This window comes from Bufo gargarizans, chromosome 1 (assembly GCF_014858855.1).
Source record: "Bufo gargarizans isolate SCDJY-AF-19 chromosome 1, ASM1485885v1, whole genome shotgun sequence".
NCBI classification, from domain to species: Eukaryota; Metazoa; Chordata; class Amphibia; order Anura; family Bufonidae; genus Bufo; species Bufo gargarizans.
In genome coordinates, this window is record NC_058080.1 from 144549982 (window position 1) to 144570094 (window position 20113).

Genomic DNA, 20113 nt, shown 5'->3' on the forward strand with positions numbered 1-20113 from the left:
AATATAATCAATTTTTTCCAGGAGTAACACAAGGGTTAACTGCCAAACAAAACTCAAAATGGGTTCCCCTGATTCTGTTGTTTGCAGAAACACCCCATATGTGGTTGTAAACTACTGTTTGGCCGAACAGGAGCACATAGAAGGAGGGGAACACCATATGGGTTTTGGAAGGCAGATTTTGCAGGACTGGTTTTGTTTATACCATGTCCCATTTCAAGCCCCCTGTTGCACCCCTAGAATAGAAATTTCAAAAAAGTGACTCCATCTAAGAAAGTACACCCCTCAAGGTATTCAAAACTGGGTTTACAAACTTTGTTAACCCTTTAGGTGTTTCACAAGAGTTAATGGCAGATGGAGAAACAATTTTGAAATGTCTATTTTTTTAAAAATTTTCCAATATAATCAATTTTTTCCAGGAGTAAAACAAGGGTTAACTGCCAAACAAAACTCAAAATGGGTTGCCCTGATTCTGTAGTTTGCAGAAACACCCCATATGTGGTTGTAAACTACTGTTTGGCCGAACAGGAGCACATAGAAGGAGGGGAACACCATATGGGTTTTGGAAGGCAGATTTTGCAGGACTGGTTTTGTTTATACCATGTCCCATTTGAAGCCCCCTGTTGCACCCCTAGAATAGAAATTTCAAAAAAGTGACTCCATCTAAGAAAGTACACCCCTCAAGGTATTCAAAACTGGGTTTACAAACTTTGTTAACCCTTTAGGTGTTCCACAAGAGTTAATGGCAGATGGAGAAACAATTTTGAAATTTCTATTTTTTGGAAAATTTTCCAATTTAACCCTTACTTTATTACTGGAAAAAATGGGTTAACAGCCAAACAAAACTCAAAATGAGTTGCCCTGATTCTGTAGTTTGCAGAAACACCCCATATGTGGTCGTAAACTATGGTTTGGCCGAACGGCAGGACATAGAAGAAGGGGAACGGTTTTTGGAAGGCAGATTTTGCTGGACTGGTTTACTTACACCATGTACCCTTTCAAGCCCCCTGATGCACCCCTAGAGTAGAAACTCCATAAAAGTGACCCCATCTAGGAAACTACGGGATAAGGGGGTTGTTGTTTTGGGACTATTTTAGGGGTAAATATGATTTTTGGTTGCTCTATATTACTCTTTTTTGAGGCAATGTAACAAAAAAATTCTAAAATTGTTTCTACATTCGCTATTTAGTTTGTGGAACACCTAAAGGGTTAACATAGTTTGTAAAGTAACTTTTGAATACCTTGAGGGGTGTAGTTTCTTAGATGGGGTCACTTTTTTGGAGTTTCTAGTCTAGGCTACATCAGGGGGGGCTTCTAATGGGACATGGTGTCAAAAAAAAAACTGTCCATCAAAATCTGCCTTCCAGAAACCGTATGGAGTTCCCTTCGTTCTATGCCCTGCCGTGCGGCTATATAGCCATTTACGACCACATATGGGGTGTTTCTGCAAACTACAGAATCGGGGCAATAAATATTGAGTTTTGTTTGGCTGTTAACCCTTGCTTTATTACCGGCAAAAAGGATTCAAATGGAAATTTTGCCCAAAAATTGTTGTTTTGGCACCGTTTTTTTTTTATATTTTTAACACCGTTCATCCGAGGCGTTTGGTCAAAAGTTATTTTTATAGCGACGACTTTTACGCACGCGACGATGCCCAATATGTATGGCTCTCAGACTTTGGAGACACTAAGCAGGCATCCTAAAACTGCGGCCCACCAGATGTTGTAAAACTGCAATTCCCACCATGCCCTGCTGATGGCTGTAGGTTTTTCTGGGCATGCTGGGAGTTATAGTTTTACAACATCTGGAGGGCCGCAGTTTGAGGATGCCTGCACTAAAACTAATATTTTTGGGGGAAAAAAAAAATGTTTTCGTGTCTCCAAAGGCTGAGAGCCATAGTTTTTTATGTTCTCTAGTGGACTGTTGGGGATTATAAAAATTTAGTACTCCATGGAAGTGTGATACTCCCTGAAGCAATCGATAACGCAGAGGCCCGGATGATCGGGGCACGTGTCGCACTGAGTGGTGGTGTCCTTCCGTATCCCCCTCCTGCGACACACTCTGCACTTTTTTTGGGTTCGTCCCTTCTTTCCAGTATGGGGGACCACACCTGGAAAGTGTTGGCCAGGGACGATCCGGGCGCCTCCAGTTCCCGAGGTACTCCGGCCTGCTCTTTCCCGGTCCGAAAAGATCAGGTCCTTGAGGACTGCCTCATAGAACTGGAGGAATGTCCCTGTGCTGCCAGCGCTTCGGGATAGTACAAAAGAGTTGTACATGGCAACCTGCACCAAGTAGACCGCAACTTTTTTGTACCATGCCCGGGTTTTGCGCATGGCGTTATATGGCGTGAGGACTTGATCAGAGAGATCAACTCCTCCCATATACCGATTGTAGTCGACGATACAATCGGGCTTGAGGACCGTTGCCGTGGTACCTCGCACAGAGACTGGGGTGGTGCCGTTACCGTGGATTGTGGACAGCATAAGGACATCCCTCTTGTCCTTATACCTGACCAGCAACAGGTTTCCACTGGTAAGTGCACGGGTCTCACCCCTGGGGATAGGTACCTGGAGGGGGTAGGCAGGGAGGCCGCGTTGATTTTTCCGCACGGTCCCACAAGCGAACGTGGATCTGGCGGCAAGGGACCTGAACAAGGGAATGCTGGTATAAAAGTTATCCACGTACAAGTGGTAACCCTTATCCAGCAGTGGGTACATAAGGTCCCACACGAGTTTCCCGCTAACACCCAGAGTGGGGGGACATTCTGGGGGTTGAATACGGGAATCTCGCCCCTCGTACACACGAAATTTGTAAGTGTACCCTGAGGTACTCTCACAAATTTTGTATAGCTTCACGCCATACCTCGCCCGCTTTGTGGGAATATATTGGCGGAAACTGAGTCTCCCCTTGAACGCAATGAGAGACTCATCAACCGCGACCTCCCTTCCAGGTACGTAGGCCTGCTGAAATGTGGCCCCAAAGTGATCGATGACCGGCCGTATCTTATACAGCCGGTCATAGGCAGGATCACCTCGGGGTGGACATGCTGCATTATCGGAATAATGCAGACATTTCCGGATGGCCTCAAACCGGGGACGTGTCATGACCATACTGTACAGTGGGGTCTGGTATAGGACGTCCCCACTCCAGTATTGCCTGACACTGGGTTTTTGGACTAGACCCATATGCAGCACGAGGCCCCAAAATGTCCTCATTTCGGCTGCACTGACCGGCGTCCAGCCACCGGGTGTAGACAAAAATGAGCCTGGGTTTTGAGCGACGAACTGTTGGGCGTACAGATTCGTCTGCTCCACCATCAGATTCACCAGTGGGTTACTGAAAAAAAAACTAAAATAGTCTATTTCAGTAAACCCCACTGTGGGAATCTGGATTCCAGGATTGCCAGCAAAATCCGGAATCTCAGGCTCAAAGTCCACTGGGGGACACCAGCTAAGTTCATCGGCAGGGGGCTCCGGTGAACTTATTTGGTGGGCCGGGAAACCAGTACGAACCCCAGGGCGGCTCGTACTAGGGTGGGCCACAGGATCCCTAGCATGTGGGGCCCCTGGCTCCGCCTGGCGGCGTCTCCGCCGCCTTGGTGGCTCATCGTCATCCGATGATGATGAGGAGGATGCGGATGATAAAAGGAATGTGGGGTCATCCTCATCCTCACTGGGGCTCTCAGAGTCGGAGGCAATCTGGGCATATGCCTCCTCGGCCGAGAACACCCGGCGGGCCATGGGTGTGTGTGCGTGTAGGTGTGCGTGTGTGGCAAACTTTATTATATGTGCGTGTGTGTGGGGGCAACGGGTGTTCGCGTACTAAAAAAGGCAAGAAAAAAAGGGCAAGTGTTAGGAAAAAAAGTTAAAACTTGCTGATCAGCGGTACAAGGCTGATCAGCGGTGGGGTGGTGGGGCGCTAACAGTGGGGTGGCGGGCGCTAACAGTGGACGGACGCTAAAAAGTGCCGACCAGTCAGTGCACGCAGAAAAAAAAAAAGGGGGCTGGTGGTGAAGTGGGGGGGGGGGGGGGGGAGGGGCTGGTGGGGGTGGGGGGCTGGTGGTGGTGGGGGGCTGGTAGGGGGGGGCAAGTGGCAGGGGGGAGGCTGGGGTCTGATAGATGGATCAAAAAAGTTAGGAATAAAAGTTTTTTTTTTTTTCTAACTTTTCCCTTCTTTCCCTGCCTAACGGTGCCTCTCCCTCACTGACCCTAACCTACTTGGGTGGCGATGGGTGCAGGAGGGTGATGGATGGCGATTAGGGGGACACAGGAGCTGGTGCTGGACGATGCTGCCGGGTGCTCGTGCAGAACAGGAAGAGGAGGGGAGAGAGGAGCGCAGGAAGTTTGAATCTCGCGCCTCTCTCCCCTGCACCAATCAGCACCCTGGACAGCAGTGTTCAGCACCAGGGCCAGCACCGCCTCCTCAAATCCTCGGACTGCGATTGGTGGTGTATAATTACGCCACCGATCGCAGTCTTTTTCCGGTTCATCGGGTCACAGGACACCCGAATGGACCGGAAACGCAGAAAACCGCAGGTCTGAATTGACCTGCGGTTTTCTGCGATCGCCGATACGGGGGGGTCAAATGACCCCCCCCTGCGTTGTTACGGGATGCCGGCTGAATGATTTCAGCCGGCATCCCGTTCCGATTAACCCCCGCGGCGCCGGAATACCGATTTAAAGTTAGGACGTACCGGTACGCCCTGAGTCCTTAAGGACTCGGGAAATAGGGCGTACCGATACGCCCTGCGTCCTTAAGGGGTTAAAAGGCATTCTCACTCCAAAATGCCCCCACCCACCTCCATAGACATAAATATAAAAAAGTTATAGAAGTCAGAATATGGCAAAGCAAAGAAAAAAATTATGTTTTTCAAAGTTTCATATTTTTAAGTATTAAAACACACAACAAATATGTATAAACATGGTATCGCAGTAATTAAACTGACAGGGAATGCTGTAAAAATAAAACCCATAAAACTGTGGTGAAATTGCGTGTTTTTTTTCAATTCCACCCAATTTAGAATTTTTTCCAGCTTTCCACTACATCTTATGCAATATTAAATGGTGCCATTAGAAAGTATAGCAGTTTGGAAGTACTTGTAGGTTATTTTGTGATTTGTCACTGTACTGTTGGAATAATTTTGCCTTTCCTGTAGAATATACATAACTGCTCTTACATTTGATAAAAGTTAGTTGAATGCTGATAATCGAATCTGTATTGGGGTCTCATTGACCCCAATGATATTGGGTGCAAAAGAGACAGATGTTGAAACATTTTTTCCCACAGGAGATAAAATGTCTACCCACAGAAATAATCATGCACGCTCAGCTGGTGCCACTATCTCCTTTCATAGTGGCACAGCATTATTGTAGAAACTATGAGGTAACTTCTTTATTGTCAAAATGGTTCAATATATTGAGAGATTTAGATTTAAAATTGATGTTACAACAGGGTCGGACTAGCCCATCAGAGTACAAGAGGATCCTCTGGTGGGCCCAGTCTCTAAAACTATGGTGGGCCCCAAAGATCCTGGAGAATAATCCCATTTGGGGCCTTTAGATACCATCACTTTTCACGAAGGTCTAATTCACCTGTTGGACTTTATTGATGATCTATGGCAGGCATCTTCAAACTGCGGCCCTCCAGCTGTTGAAAAACTACAACATACTGCATAGAAACTGTGGTTTTAGCCTGTTCTGAGAACAATGTCTGCTCTCTTGTGATAAAAAACTTAAATAGCACATGATATCGACCTGATGTAAAAGCCTTACTGTAATTGAAATTCATCTGCAGTGTCAGATCTTGGCACAGAGTATGTAAAGCTTGGGCTGTTCTAACAAAACTGTTTAATCTGTTCACTGCTCTTAGTAAAATATATATGCAGCTGAACTGATCCAGGTGAAGAGATTCTTAAGTGATTTATGAATCAGATGGATCTGTATGAGCTTCTACCTGCACTGTACATCATTTAACCGAAACTGAAAAATAGCCTAGAGCTCTGTTCACGCTTAACATTTCCATGTAGTTTTTTGCATGCAGATTTTTATTTGTTTTTTGGGTTTTTTTCAGACAAAAGTCGGAATAGATCCCAAAACATAGGTTTTTTTTTATGCCTCCATTTAGGATGCCTGGCCTGGCAAAAAAAAATGGTAAACCACAGTCCTGGCAGTGCATTGATATCCCACATGATATGAAACTGGTCCTAGTGCTTCTCTGACTGAAATGGAAGAAAGTAGATAGTGAGCCCCACTGGGGACAGACAGTGATGTTAAGCTGGCCACACTCCAGCAGATGGCTATCTCTCCTGATTCCCCCCAAATATACATGCACACTAAACTCAGCAAAGAATGTATGTGTCCTGAACAGAGAGAGGGGAACAGCCCCTGCCAAACAACTATGTTAGCAGCTTATCTTCCAGACAACAACCATCCAATGTCCAATGCTTAACCAGGAGGACTCCATGCACGTTAGATGGTTGGCTGGTCCCCCTGAAATTTGGGGCTTCAGCCAACAATGATCTAATCTATATGGCCAGCCTAAAGCTGGACGTACATTTCAGATAATGAAAAGCTGAATGTTCAGCCAACAGCCATCTTTCTCCATCTCTACAAACACCTGCACACCCAAGGCAGGGCATGCATGCATGCTTTGTGAATGTGAGGCACCTATGGCAAGCAGGTTAAGGATTGGGCAGCTGAAATACTAAATGCTCTACTCTTCTGTCTCCAAACACCTGCCACTGGGGGTGAGTTGGGAGGCCACCATACACATTAGATGGTTGGCATATCCTGGTGAAATCATTGGGCTGGCCAACATACACCTAATGTGTATAGCCAGCTTAAGTGAGAAAAAAAGGAGATCACTTTTTATAAGTTTCTTATGAAGTGTTTCTCTAAAATGGAGCAAAATTGACATTTTTAACCTATGGAATTGTGCAGCTAGTTAGGAACTATCACCATAAAATGCATTGTAATCTGCAGGCAGCATGTTATAGAGCAGGAGGAACTAGACAGATTGATATATAGTTTTATGGGAAAAGATGAATTAAAACTTGTAATTTATACATTTATATCTCTGCTCTTTCTGAGCTTAGTTGTACACAGGGACATCTCATAAGTGACTGACAGCTATCTGTGTATACACTCTTCCAAAGACAATGCTATCAATTACTGATATTACCGATAACACCTCCCTCGTGTACTACTATCAGTATATGACAGCTTTCGCCGTATACACACTTAAGGTGCATTTACAACTTGCAATGAGCAGCAGATTGTCGGGAAGGAAGTGTTGGCTGCTCACTCAGTAAAGGAGAAAGCTGCATTTACATGCAGTGATCTTCTCCACAGTATTAGAACAAGGGATGGCTGTTGTGATCCCTAGTCCTCATACATCTGCATTGTTTCTGTGCAGCAGATCGCTTTCACTCCAGCTTTAGAAGATGTTTAAATGTTGTAGAGTGATGTCCCCAGCCCCCAGCTATGCCCATCCTCTCCGTTCACTTGTACTGCGCTGTCTAATTACAGGCATTAGAACAGTCTAGAGACTGTCTCAGCCTACCGCTTCCTCCATATTGCCACTGTGTGAAAGCGGTGGTCAAAAGTGACAGGGAACGTCAATCAACATGACTACCACTGGGATACTGGGGACAGGGGTTAAAACAGTGATCATATTGTCTGATGCAAAGCAACCTATCACTTTAAAGGGTGTACTTCTTCTAGAATAGACCTCCTTTTAGAGTAGATTTGGCCTTTGTGCATGTGTAGTACATTCTCAGTTATATGTGTTGAAAGCATGGCTGGGATTCAGCAGGGTGGAAGCAGTGAGAGGTCATGAGCCAAACGTGCCTGGGGTAGAGCACCCACACACCAATTTGTTTCCCATTTGTATGTGCAATCTTCTCTCTTTGTAATTCGAACCATCTAATGGACTCTATCTTATGGCTTATTCCTGGACAATCCAGTTTTCCAGTGTCTGCGAAAAAAAAATAGATGGTTCTTGATGTTCTTGATGTTCTTGAGGCTGGTGGTGCTTGAGCAGATGATTGTTACTGTAAATATCATCAGCTTACAGTAAATTGTGGTAATGCATTCATCACAGTTTATTGAGCTATAGACATGTATCACCAATCAGCTGTTTTCGGACAGCGCCAGTGTACAGAGTGGAGGCAGAAGGCTCCATCAACTTTGTAGTTCCCGGCACCAGTATACTGAGACACAGCTCTCATACAATTAAATGGGAGTTGAGCTGCAGCACCCTGGCATGGCGACTACAAAGTGGATGGCGTTTTCTTCCTCCAAGTCCGTACACTGTACAGTCTCCAGTGGCCCTAAAGCATGAAACAGCTGATTGGTGGGGGTGCTGGGGGTTGGACCCCCACTGATTTGATATTGATGACCCATGCTGAAAATAGGTCATCAATATTTGTAGCTTGGAGAACCCCTTTTGATATGGTGTTCCAATTTATCTGTAAAATGCTAGTTATCTATGATTTTTGGATAAGTTTTTTAGAAAAAAGAAAAATTGAGGCTGGCAACCCTGATGAACATAAGATAGATTGTGCTGTAAAATACATGTTTCTCAATATGGAATCAGCTTCATACAATCAACTTTGTACGTGACTTGTTCCATAATTGCACATGAATGGGCCATGTCATTTCCATGGACGGTTTTCCTAGGATTATGTTTTGGCTTCCTCCCTGTAATTATGTGAATGTGCTCAATAATTATTACATCCTACTGTTTGGTTTTACATCTCAGCTTAACATTTTACAAAACAGATTAAACAAATATAATGGAGAACGTCAATCACTAAGCTTTTCAAAGGAGACAAGAAGATTTCAATTATTAGTACATGATTATTATTATATAATGTTATTTTCACAGCCATTACAGTTCTTATAGGTTAGGAGATGCTCTGCACTCTGCGTACCCTATATCTCTGCGTACCTGAGCAGCCGTTCTAGTATGTATTAGGTACTTACACTCTGTACATGCATATGTACATAAGTTTATACACACTAACTACATATGAGCACACATACATATTCTTTACATACATGTATTAATTAGAGTAGTCCCAAAAAAGTGCCAGGGCTATAGGGTCTGAGGCATCCCAATATTTAGTGTTTTACTTGAGTGGGGTTGACACTTGAAGGTCCTGTTTTGGGTGGGACTGACACTGGAGGGCTCCTGTGTCTCATGGAGATGTCTAATATTTGTGGGGCTCTTGTGTTTGAGGAGGTATTTGAAATTGAGGTGGGCGGGGGGGATTCCAGTGTTGGGATTTTGTCATAGGGGGCTCCTGTGTTAGTGGTGGTGACTGATAGCGGGGAGCCTCACCAGACTTCTGGCCTGGGTCTGCCCCTGCAGCCTGTGCTTTAGCTCTGCCTTGTACTGTAGAACCACACGGCCTCCATGCTCTCCTTGGCCTTCAGTAGCAGTCTGTACAGCTTCAATACATTCAGAAGAACAGAAGAAATGTCTCCTGGCTTATGGTCTCTGGACTCCCATTCCAGTTCTGCTCTAGACAATAGAACTGTTGCTATATACCAGGGATGGCCAACCTGCGGCTCTCCAGCTGCTGTAAAACTACAACTCCCACCATTCCCTGCTGTAGGCTGATAGCTGTGGGCAGTGTGGGCATGCTGGGAGTTGTAGTTTTGCAATAGCTGGAGAGCCTCAGGTTGGCCATCCCTGCTATATACATTTCCTGCACAAGAGACATCTGTGGTTGGTGACATCACAAGTGAGCTCCTATAACATCAGAAGTAATTGTCCATCAGGCATGCATGCTGTGACATCACTAGTGGGTGTCAGTGATATCACAAGTGAATTGAAATCAGGAAAGCTACTGTGACATCATAAGTGGGTTTCAGCCAGGTCATATACTGTGACAACACAAGTGATTTTTAGTTAGGAATGCTGTGATGTCACTGGGTGGTTTAAGTGACGTTAGGTAAGCTGCAGTGATATCATAGGTGGTTTTCAGTCATGAAAGCTGCTGTGACATCACAACTGCACTATCACCGGATATTTTGAGATTACATCACAAGTGTGCTTTAATAGGGTTAGCTACTGTGACATCATCTAATATCAGACAGGTAAGCATATGGGTGGACATACCATATGTATCATCAAATTATCAGCTTAGTGTAAATTCCTTGCACTATTTGCTTTACATGTTAGATTTGAAGAATTCCTATATAATAACTAATAATAATAACATTTATTTATATAGCACCATCATATTCCGCCGCGCTTTACAAATTCATAGGGTTCATGTACGAAACAAAACTAACTGGCTACACTGAAACACTAGGAGTCCGGGCCCTGCTCTCAAGAGCTTACAATCTATTAGGAATTGGGGGTGACAAATAAGGTAGTTGATTGTGATAAGTAGGATTTGAGCCATTATTGAATTGACAGGAGTGGTGCCGGCCGATCTGCTTCGGGTTTGGGACTACTAGAGGATCGGGCTCAGGCCAGAGGAGTTGGTGGGGGAAAGGTTTAGTCGGGGAATAGTCAGTTTAGGTAGCTTGATAAGCCTGCCTGAAAATATGTGTTTTTAAGGCACATTTGAAGGTGGAGAAGTTGTGAATTGACCTAGTATTCCGGGGCAGAGTATTCATGAGAGTAGGTGCAGCTCGAGAAAAGTCTTGAAGACGGGAGTGAGAGGTACGAACTATGGAGGTTATTAATCTTAGGTCGCTAACAGAATGGAGAGCACGATTAGGGTGGCAGATGAAGATGAGGGAGGAGATGTATGGAGGTGCAGCACTGTGGAGAACTTTGTGGGTGAGGGTGAGAAGTTTGAACTGTATTCTGTGGTGGATGTGCAACCAGTGAAGTGACTGGCACAGACTAGTGGCATCAGTGTAGCGGTTGGATGGATGGATGAGCCTGGCTGCACCATTTAGAACAGACTGAAGGGGGGAGAGACCGATTAATAATGCGTTGCAGTAGTCAAGAAAAGGGACGATTCTGGCGATATCCTTGAGGTGCAGACAACAAGAGCGTGTAAGTGATTGAATATGGGGAACAAAGGAAAGATCAGAGTCCAATGTGGCCCCAAGACAGCGGGTATGTTGCACAGGAGTTATGATAGTGCTGCAGACCGAAATTGAACTATCAAGTTTAGGTGAGTAAGTAGATGGGAGAAAGACAAGAAGTTCAGTTTTTGAGAGGTTCAGTTTTAGATACAGAGAGGACATGATGTTAGATACAGTTGCCAGACAATTACTGGTGTTTTGGAGAAAAGCAGGGGTGACGTCAGGGGATGAAGTGTATAGTTGGGTGTCGTCAGGATAGAGATGGTATCGAAAGCCAAATCTACTGATAGTCTGTCCGATGGGGGCTGTATAGAGGGAGAAGAGTAGAGGACCGAGTACTGAGCCCTGAGGAACGCCGACATCAAGAGGAAGAGAAGAAGAAGAAGAGTCAGCAAATGATACACTAAAGGAGTGACCAGAGAGATAGGAAGAGAACCAAGAGAGAGCAGTGTCCTTAAGGCCAATTGAGTGGAGCATGGTGAGGAGGAGTTTATGGTCTACGGCACGGGTGTCAAACACAAGGCCCGCGGCCCGAATCCGGCCCGCCAGACCTCATCATGTGGCCCGCGTAGCCGCCGCCGGCCGCCAGCCTTCACCTTTTATTATCACTTCCTGCAGGCGGCCCCTGCAGGAAGTGATAATAAATCGCATAATGAGCGGCAGGGCTTTTTTTTCTGGCGGAACTCACCGGAACGGCGTTCCGCCACCTTTTGACATCGCAGCCTGCCATGCTCCAGCATCGCAGGCTGCGATGTATCAGCGGGGAGGGACTGGGAGGAGAAGCTGGCGGCCGGTGCGTTCACTGTGCTCCGGCCCCCAGCTCCAGTAGTTATAAAATGTGTACAATTAATAAGGATTCTATTCATGAGGCCCCCTCTGCAGTAGAACATTCAATATAGCCACATCCTACTCACAGGGCTGTTATCTTAATGCTGGCCGGCCGGGCAGACGAGCGGCAGCGTCACGACTGACGTCATGTGCCCGGCCTACTTTCTGAATGAAGGAGGCGGCGCAGGCATGTGACGTCAGTCGTGACGCTGCCGCTCGTCTGCCCGGCTGGCCAGCATTAAGATAACAGCCCTGTGAGTAGGATGTGGCTATATTGAATGTTCTACTGCAGAGGGGGCCTCATGAATAGAATCCTTATTAATTGTACACATTTTATAACTAGTCTGTACTGGAGCGGCAATGGGGGGGGGGGGGGTCTGTGGATGGCACTGTTTTGGGGTGGGTGGAGGTCTGTGGATGGCACTGCTATGAGGTGGGGGGGTCTGTGGATGGCACTGTTATGGGGTGGGGGGTCTGTGGATGGCACTGTTATGGGGTGGGGGGTCTGTGGATGGCACTGTTATGGGGTGGGGGGTCTGTGGATGGCACTGTTATGGGGTGGGGGATCTGTGGATGGCACTGTTTTGGGGTGGGGGGTCTGTGGGTGGCACTGTTATGGGGTGGGGGGTCTGTGGATGGCACTGTTATGGGGAGGGGGATCTGTGGATGGCACTGTTATGGGGTGGGGGATCTGTGGATGGCACTGTTTTGGGGTGGGGGGTCTGTGGGTGGCACTGTTATGGGGTGGGGGGTCTGTGGATGGCACTGTTATGGGGAGGGGGATCTGTGGATGGCACTGTTATGGGGTGGGGGGTCTGTGGATGGCACTGTTATGGGGTGGGGAGTCTGTGGATGGCACTGTTATGGGGTGGGGAGTCTGTGGATGGCACTGTTATGGGGTGGGGGGGTCTGTGGATGGCACTGTTATGGGGTGGGGGGGTCTGTGGATGGCACTGTTATGGGGTGGGGGGGGGTCTGTGGATGGCACTGTTATAGGATGGGGGGGTCTGTGGATGGCACTGTTATAGGATGGGGGATCTGTGGATGCCATCCCCAGATCCCCCATTAACAGTGCCATCCCCATCTGGGGGGTTTCTTTGCTGGGCTGGACTTTTATAGCCCCCCCAAATTTTACTTGCATCCCTGTTCTCTAAAGGGGCGGTTTTAGGGGGCGGTCCTAGGGGTGGGCAGATCCCCCATAAGTGTCACCCACAGATCCCCCATAAATCCGATACAACCGGCCCTTTGAGGATGACCAAACTGCTGATGCGGCTCCCGATGAATTTGAGTTTGACACCCCTGGTCTACGGTATCAAACGCTGCAGAGAGATCCAGCAGAATCAATAGCGAATAGTCACCACTTCTTTTTGATCTATATGATCTTTGACTTCATGATCTCTGACTACTTGTCCTTTATGTTTCAGTCAAGAGGAAATTTTGAAAATGATAGTATAGGTTTCTAACCTTATCAGTTGTTATTTGGGAAAGTAGTTATTTTTTTAAGGCAACAGTGGCTATATCAGTTTCATGACCAAGAGCCATGTCCAGGATCTCAGCTGCATCCTTTTATTTCTTGTAGATTTATGTCCCTTTATCTCTTCATTTCATTTTCCTACAATTACTCAGAGTGGTCCTAGTGGAATCTGACAGAAGCAGCAGATTGTTAGTCCTGTGCCTTGCAGAGAAGGGACTGCAACGCTCCACCAAGCGTCATGCCCCTTTGACTCCTGTCTGAGAGATCTTCTTCTCTTATTTATTGCAAGGGAATACATATGTATTACATTCCTAGTACAATGCATGGGTGATTCCAACAACATATTCATAGATTGAAAGATCTTTGGGTTAGAAGAATAAATTGGCATAACATTCCTGTACAGAAGATGCAAACACAGTACACGATATAAAGTTGAGACATATCTCAGTATTAGTCTCTAGGTTGAGTTTCGGGCCAAGAGAACAGAACTGGAATGCTTGCCACTTAGGATTCACATTTGTTCTCATGGTTAAGATAGGGAAGACGTTCAACATTTACAGAGAGTCCTTGCACCATCTGCCTTTACTTCTGCCTCCCCCAGACTCGAGGTCCTATGAGGATAGCTCCAATAGTGTGTAAGCTCGTTACTGAAGATATTAGAGGACTGCAGTTTTCATAGCATACATAATACAGTAAACAGGATGGAAATAAACTTCCTTTGCCAATCAATGTACCAACATTTAGAAGGAGGGAACGTTTGTGGCTTGATTCATTTACATGCATTTTGCAGTTAAAATTTGTATTATGTTCCATTTAAAATCCAATAAACCGTCAGCCGTACAAATGTCACTGTAACCGCATTTGGTTGATATTCTGTGGATAGTTTTTTATTGCTTTCTAGATTGTGTTAGATGTTGCATTATGTTCTCATATTATCTGCTGCTCTGAAGGCAATAGAGAGAGATATTTGTACAGCAAACACTCAGCAATTGGATGCCTGGGATTGGAAATAAAATAACTGTAGAAATACTTTAGTTAAAATTAAAATCATAATAGATTGCTGCAAAGTAAAGGGTATAAAAGCTCCCGCTCCCTGCTGATCTAATGCAGCTGGTAGAGCAGAGGATTTTTAGCAGATGCTCAGAAGGTCATCCATGATACGAGCTGAATTACAGCACTATTGCGCTTGTCAAGGTAAGTTACAATTAAAAAAAACTCTTATAAAGGAAAATTATTCTCATGGACCAATGAGCGATCTTTAATTTAGCAATATTGCTATGATGGGCATACCTCTGTTCACACCTAAAGCATTGAGCTTTTGCTTTGGTGGTGGATAGTTGAAGTATTTACAAGACTGGTTTTAAAGGCTATGTACACCTTTGGGGGCAATTTATTTTATTATTGCTTGTTAATTATTTTGAGCTAAAATTCATTTATTTCAATTGGTCTTTATTAAAAACCTTTTTTCTGTACAGAGCTGAGATGTTGTACTAGCTGCTTGTGGATTTGCTCTCCTTTATGTCATCTGGGGAGCTGACAGGCTCCTTATCTCTGCTCTCTGACCTTATAAAACTCATTATATCTCAGTTTTTATTTTACTGTTAAGAATGTGGCTTAAACAAGTGTTTATGACCTCTCAGTAGTATAGAGATAAGGTTTATTAGATGGCAAAAAGTGAAAGTACCAGTCACACAGTTAGAAAAACTGTTAACCATTTAATAAACGCCAATTGAAAATATGACTTTTAGCCAAAAATGAGTAAAGTGCAATCATAAACAAGGTTGTACGATGGCTTTCAGGGTATCATAGAATTTCCCTGACTATGTCTTTTTTCAACCGTATTAACTATGTAACTATACTCCCATTGCTTTGGCAATTATAATGTATGCCCTTGTAATGCATGGATATATGTTAGGTCCTTCAGAGATGGAGAGATGTTCATTGTAGCCCGTCTTAGTTCCATTGAAGGTCCCAAAACAAGGATGCCCCTATATTAACTGCGAATGCCTCAATAAGTTACTTGAAAGCGAAATCAGGACACCTACAAACAGTATGCAAAGGACACAAACTGCCAATAGTATACATGTTAATCTTTATTGAGCATAGCCATAAAAATCACATAATATAAAACAATATAAAAATATTTGGCAAGTGGTTGCATGCATAATGGAAGTCACAAGGATCCAACACACGATAAACATGTCAGGCCTCACAATGGTCCCTTGAGAACAACATAACTACAGTAAAGGATCGCAGTCACATTGCATTAACCAGGTACATGTAGTCTTACATCGTGTTACCAACCAGGATTCCTACCACTCCTCGACGAGGCTGCAGCCATTGATAAAGTTTCCCACTCGTTTCTGTTTCTAACCTGTATTTGGAAGTTCTGGAACATTAGAGGGAGACTGTACTGTACTTATCTGCTTCGTTCCATATATTATGAGTGTTAGACCAGCTGAAAACATGGATTTTTAATTTTTTTGAACGGAATATGTCACCTATCATTTTCTTTCTCCCAATGAAAATCAGATATTTTTTTCTAATCTATTTTTATGCTGTAATTGTACATTTTTTTTATTCAATGCCTATACAGAATTCTGGAGGCTGCCATCTTGCCCAAGCTGTTGTTAACAGCATTTACAGATATATGCTTTACAGCCCACCACATCAGACTAGAGTTGTTCATTGACATCTATGGGAGAGTTTTTGTGACCTGTGCAAAGGTCACTGTACAGTGAGGGGGAGTATATAAGCTGTGATATCACCTATTGTGAATGGTGGGTCCTATGTAAACTATACAGAGGTATTATCTGTCATTGTAATCCTGCCTGCAATGATAGCTGACTGCTGAAAAGCGTCAATAGAACAGGAGGTCTCGACATTATTAGGCTTAGGCTATTTTCACACAAGCGTTTTTGCTGGATCCGGCAGGGTTTAGCAATAATGCTTCCGTTACTGATAATACAACCGCCTGCATCTGCTATAAACGGATCCGGTTGTATTATCTGTAACATACCCAAGACGGATCCGTCATGAACTCCACTGATAGTCAATGGGTGACGGATCCGTCTTCTATTGTGTCAGAGAAAACTGCAACGTCCCCATTGACTTGCATTGTGGGTCATGACGGATCCATCTTGCTCCGCATCCATGCCGGAAAGAAGACTGCAGCATGCTGCGTTTTGCTCTCCGGTATAAGACGGAACGCATTGACGGATCTCAATACCAGAAAATATTAATGCTAGTGTGAAAGTAGCCTTAGTTGCTAGTGTGGAAACGACGGGATTTTAGGATTAAAATATATATATATATATATATATATATATAAATAGTGTCATGGAAAATGTAAAAAAAAAATAAAAAAATCACCATTCTAAAAAAAATGTTTAACCCTTTCTACCCCGGAGGTTTTTGCCTTTTTGTTTTGCGCTCTCTGCCTTCCGAGAGCCATACATTTTTTATTTTTCTGTTCAAATAGCTGTTGAGGGCTTGTTTTTTGCAGGAAAAGTTGTACTTTCCAATGCCATCATTTAATATTGCATATGATGTAGTGGGAAGTGGGAAACAAATTCCAAATGGGGCGAAGTTGCAAAAAAAAAAGGCTATTCCGCTACAGTTTTATGTTTTTTTTATTTACGACGTTCAATGTGCAATGAAACTAACCAGTAACTTTCATTCTACAGGTCAGTATGAATCCGGCAATATCTTATATGTATAGTTTTTCTTGCGGTTTGATAGTGATTTTTTGCGGGGCCATCTGAACTTTTGATTGATACCATTCTGGGGTGTGCATTACCATTTGATCACTTTTTATAAAAAAAAATTGTAGAAAATGAAGCAACCAAAAACAGCGAATTGCCCTTAGCAACTAATCCGATTTCACTTTTTAGATCTCCTTTGGAAAATGAAAGGTGGAATCAGATTGGTAGCTTTGGGCAAATAAGCCAGTATTCCTTTCCACCAGTTTAGATAAATCTCCCCCCTATGTCCCAGCCAGATGTTGCCCATACAGCAGTTATCATCCATCACCATGGAGGAAACAATACAGAATTTTCCAAGAAAACTCAACATGGCCAATTCTCTTCTCTCCAAAAGCTAATGGATGACAGGTTTTCTGACCCCTACAGATATTAGATTGTCAGCAGACCGGAACAAAAATGTTAAATTGCTCTTTATGGGCACCTTCTCATCTCTTTATTATGGAGTGACCTGTCCATTGGTATTATCCTGCTGCAGATCATGGTGCCTAGTGAAGTGCGTTCAGATACCTTCACTGAGCAGCCAGGGAGGGACATGACTGTGATTTGGAAATCTGTGTTTATTAACGCATGACTTTATAATCTTAGTTCTGCTTCAGCGGCAATGCAAGACATTCACTCCGAGCCCTTGTTTGCTCATACTCCTGCTTATTGCACTTTGACTTTGTCCTATCTTATTCTTGGTAACTGTGCAGCCATGCCTTAGTGTTGGCAATTCTGATAACGTTATATAATTTCTTTACAGAGAAGAAGAGGACTGGAAAGTTTCAACCTCTAAAGAAGCTCTTTGGAAAGAAGAAAAAGAAGACCTCTTTGCTTCATTTTCAAGAAGGCAAACTTAAGCCAAGTCAGTCTATTGGCAGTGTGTGCAGTAACCCAGTCTCGGCGCTGTCCTCGGATGAAGAAGCATGTGATAATCTGAGGTTAGCAACAGCCTATTCCTTTATTTACACTGGTGGATTGTACAGTCATGGCTTTGGTTTGATGTAGTACATGATATGGGGCTGCAGGTGTTACTGGGCCAAGATCCAGAATTCACAGGACCCATGACGGATCTGTGTGACAGAGGTGGAAGCAGCAGCACTCACAGTACAGCCGCACGGTCGGGTTTCCTGATGCAGTTTTAAAAAGCCAAAACCAGGAGTGAATTCTGAAAGGAGGAGAAGTGGTATCTGTCCCTACTTGCTCTCCTTTTATGATTCACTCCTGATTTTAGCTTCCAAAGCTGCATCAGGAAACCTGTGGCCATACCCTGATACTGAGTTGTAACATTTTATAATGTGATACTGACCGACTAGCGATGCAGCTCATGAAGCCTATGACTGAGACTATAAAGATTACAAGTCAGTATATGGCTTTGGTGAGAGGTAAATGTCTTCTTCGGTTACGGTATTGGAAATTCATTTAATCCAGCATCTGGTCATTCAAAAACCTGAATTGTTTTTTTGTGTATTGTAGTATAATACATACATTTCACATAACAGAATGAAGTGCTCTTGTAAAAAAAACATAGTGTTATACTAGCTTATTTTGTGTTCTTGGATATATTCTTGGGCTTTCTCCCTGAAAGCTCTCCATCCTTATCAATAAATTATATACGTGTTTATACGACTAGCCAATAATCTATAATATTTCATTGTCTATAGTTCATTTGCTTTACTTAAATTACAGAAATCTCTTGTGGATAAGGTTAGTAACACGACTGAATGATGAAAAAGATGTATGTTCATCAGTTCAACCGATGCAGAGGCTACTTTCACACTGGCGTTTTGGCTTTCCGTTTGTGAGATCCGTTCAGGGCTCTCCCAAGCGGTCCAAAACGGATCAGTTTTTGCCCTAATGCATTCTAAATGGAAAAGGATCCGCTCAGAATGCATCAGTTTGCCTCTGTTCCGCCTCCGCTCTGGAGCGTTGCAGCGCTTTGATGTCCGCCTGACGATGCGGAGGCAAACAGATCCGTCCTGACACACAATGTAAGTCAATGGGGACGGATCCGTTTTCACTGACACAATAGAAAACGTATCAGCCTCCCCATTGACTTTCAATGGTGTTCAAGACGGATCCGTTTTGGCAATGTTAAAGATAATACAAACGGATCCGTTCTGAACGGATGCAGACGGCCGTATTATCTGAATGGATCCGTCTGTGCAGATCTATGACGGATCTGCACCAAACGCGAGTCTGAAAGTAACCTTAGGCCCCTTTCACACGGGTGAGATTTCTGTGCATTGTGAGGTGAACGCATTGCACCCGCACTGAATCTGGACCCATTCATTTCTATAGGGCTGTGCACATGAGCAATGATTTTCACGCATCACTTGTGCGTTGCGTGAAAATCGCAGCATGCTCCTCTTTGTGTGTTTTTCACGTAACGCAGGCCCCATAAAAATGAATGGGGTTGCGTGAAAATCGCATGTATCCGCAAGCAAGTGCGGATGCGGTACGATTTTCACGCACGGTTGCTAGGAGACGATCGGGATGGGGACCCGATCATTATTATTTCCCCTTATAATATGGTTATAAGGGAAAATAATAGCATTCTGAATACAGAATGCATAGTAAAATAGCGCTGGAGGGGTTAATAAAAAATAATGTAATTTTTTTATTTTATTTTTTAACCCCTCCAGCCCAATTTTACTATGCATTCTGTATTCAGAATGCTATTATTTTCCCTTATAACCATGTTATAAGGGGAAATAATACAATCTACACTACAATTAACCCAAACCTGAACTTCTGTGAAGAAGTTCGGGTCTGGGTACCACAGTCAGGTTTTTTATCACGTGCGTGCAAAACACATTGCACCTGCACGATAAAAACTGAACATCGGAACGCAATCGCAGTCAAAACTGACTGCAATTGTGTACCTACTCGCGCGGGTTTGCCGCAATGCACCAGGACGCATCTGGACCTAATCCGGACACGCTCGTGTGAAAGTAGCCTTAGGCTCTGTTCATCTTGGCATTGAATTGACTAATTTGAGTCTCTGTCCCAAATTCCAC

General features: G+C 44.2%; 1 protein-coding gene across 1 annotated transcript in view; it reads left to right on the plus strand.

The window, feature by feature from the left end:
- Positions 1–17737: 17737 nt before the first annotated feature.
- The window catches only part of CRACD (capping protein inhibiting regulator of actin dynamics), a 55299-nt gene continuing 52923 nt past the window's right edge, over positions 17738–20113 (plus strand). The window contains exon 1 of the mRNA XM_044299451.1: positions 17738–18034. The gene's annotated coding sequence lies outside the window, so the exon portion shown is untranslated. The remainder of the gene's footprint in view (positions 18035–20113) is intronic.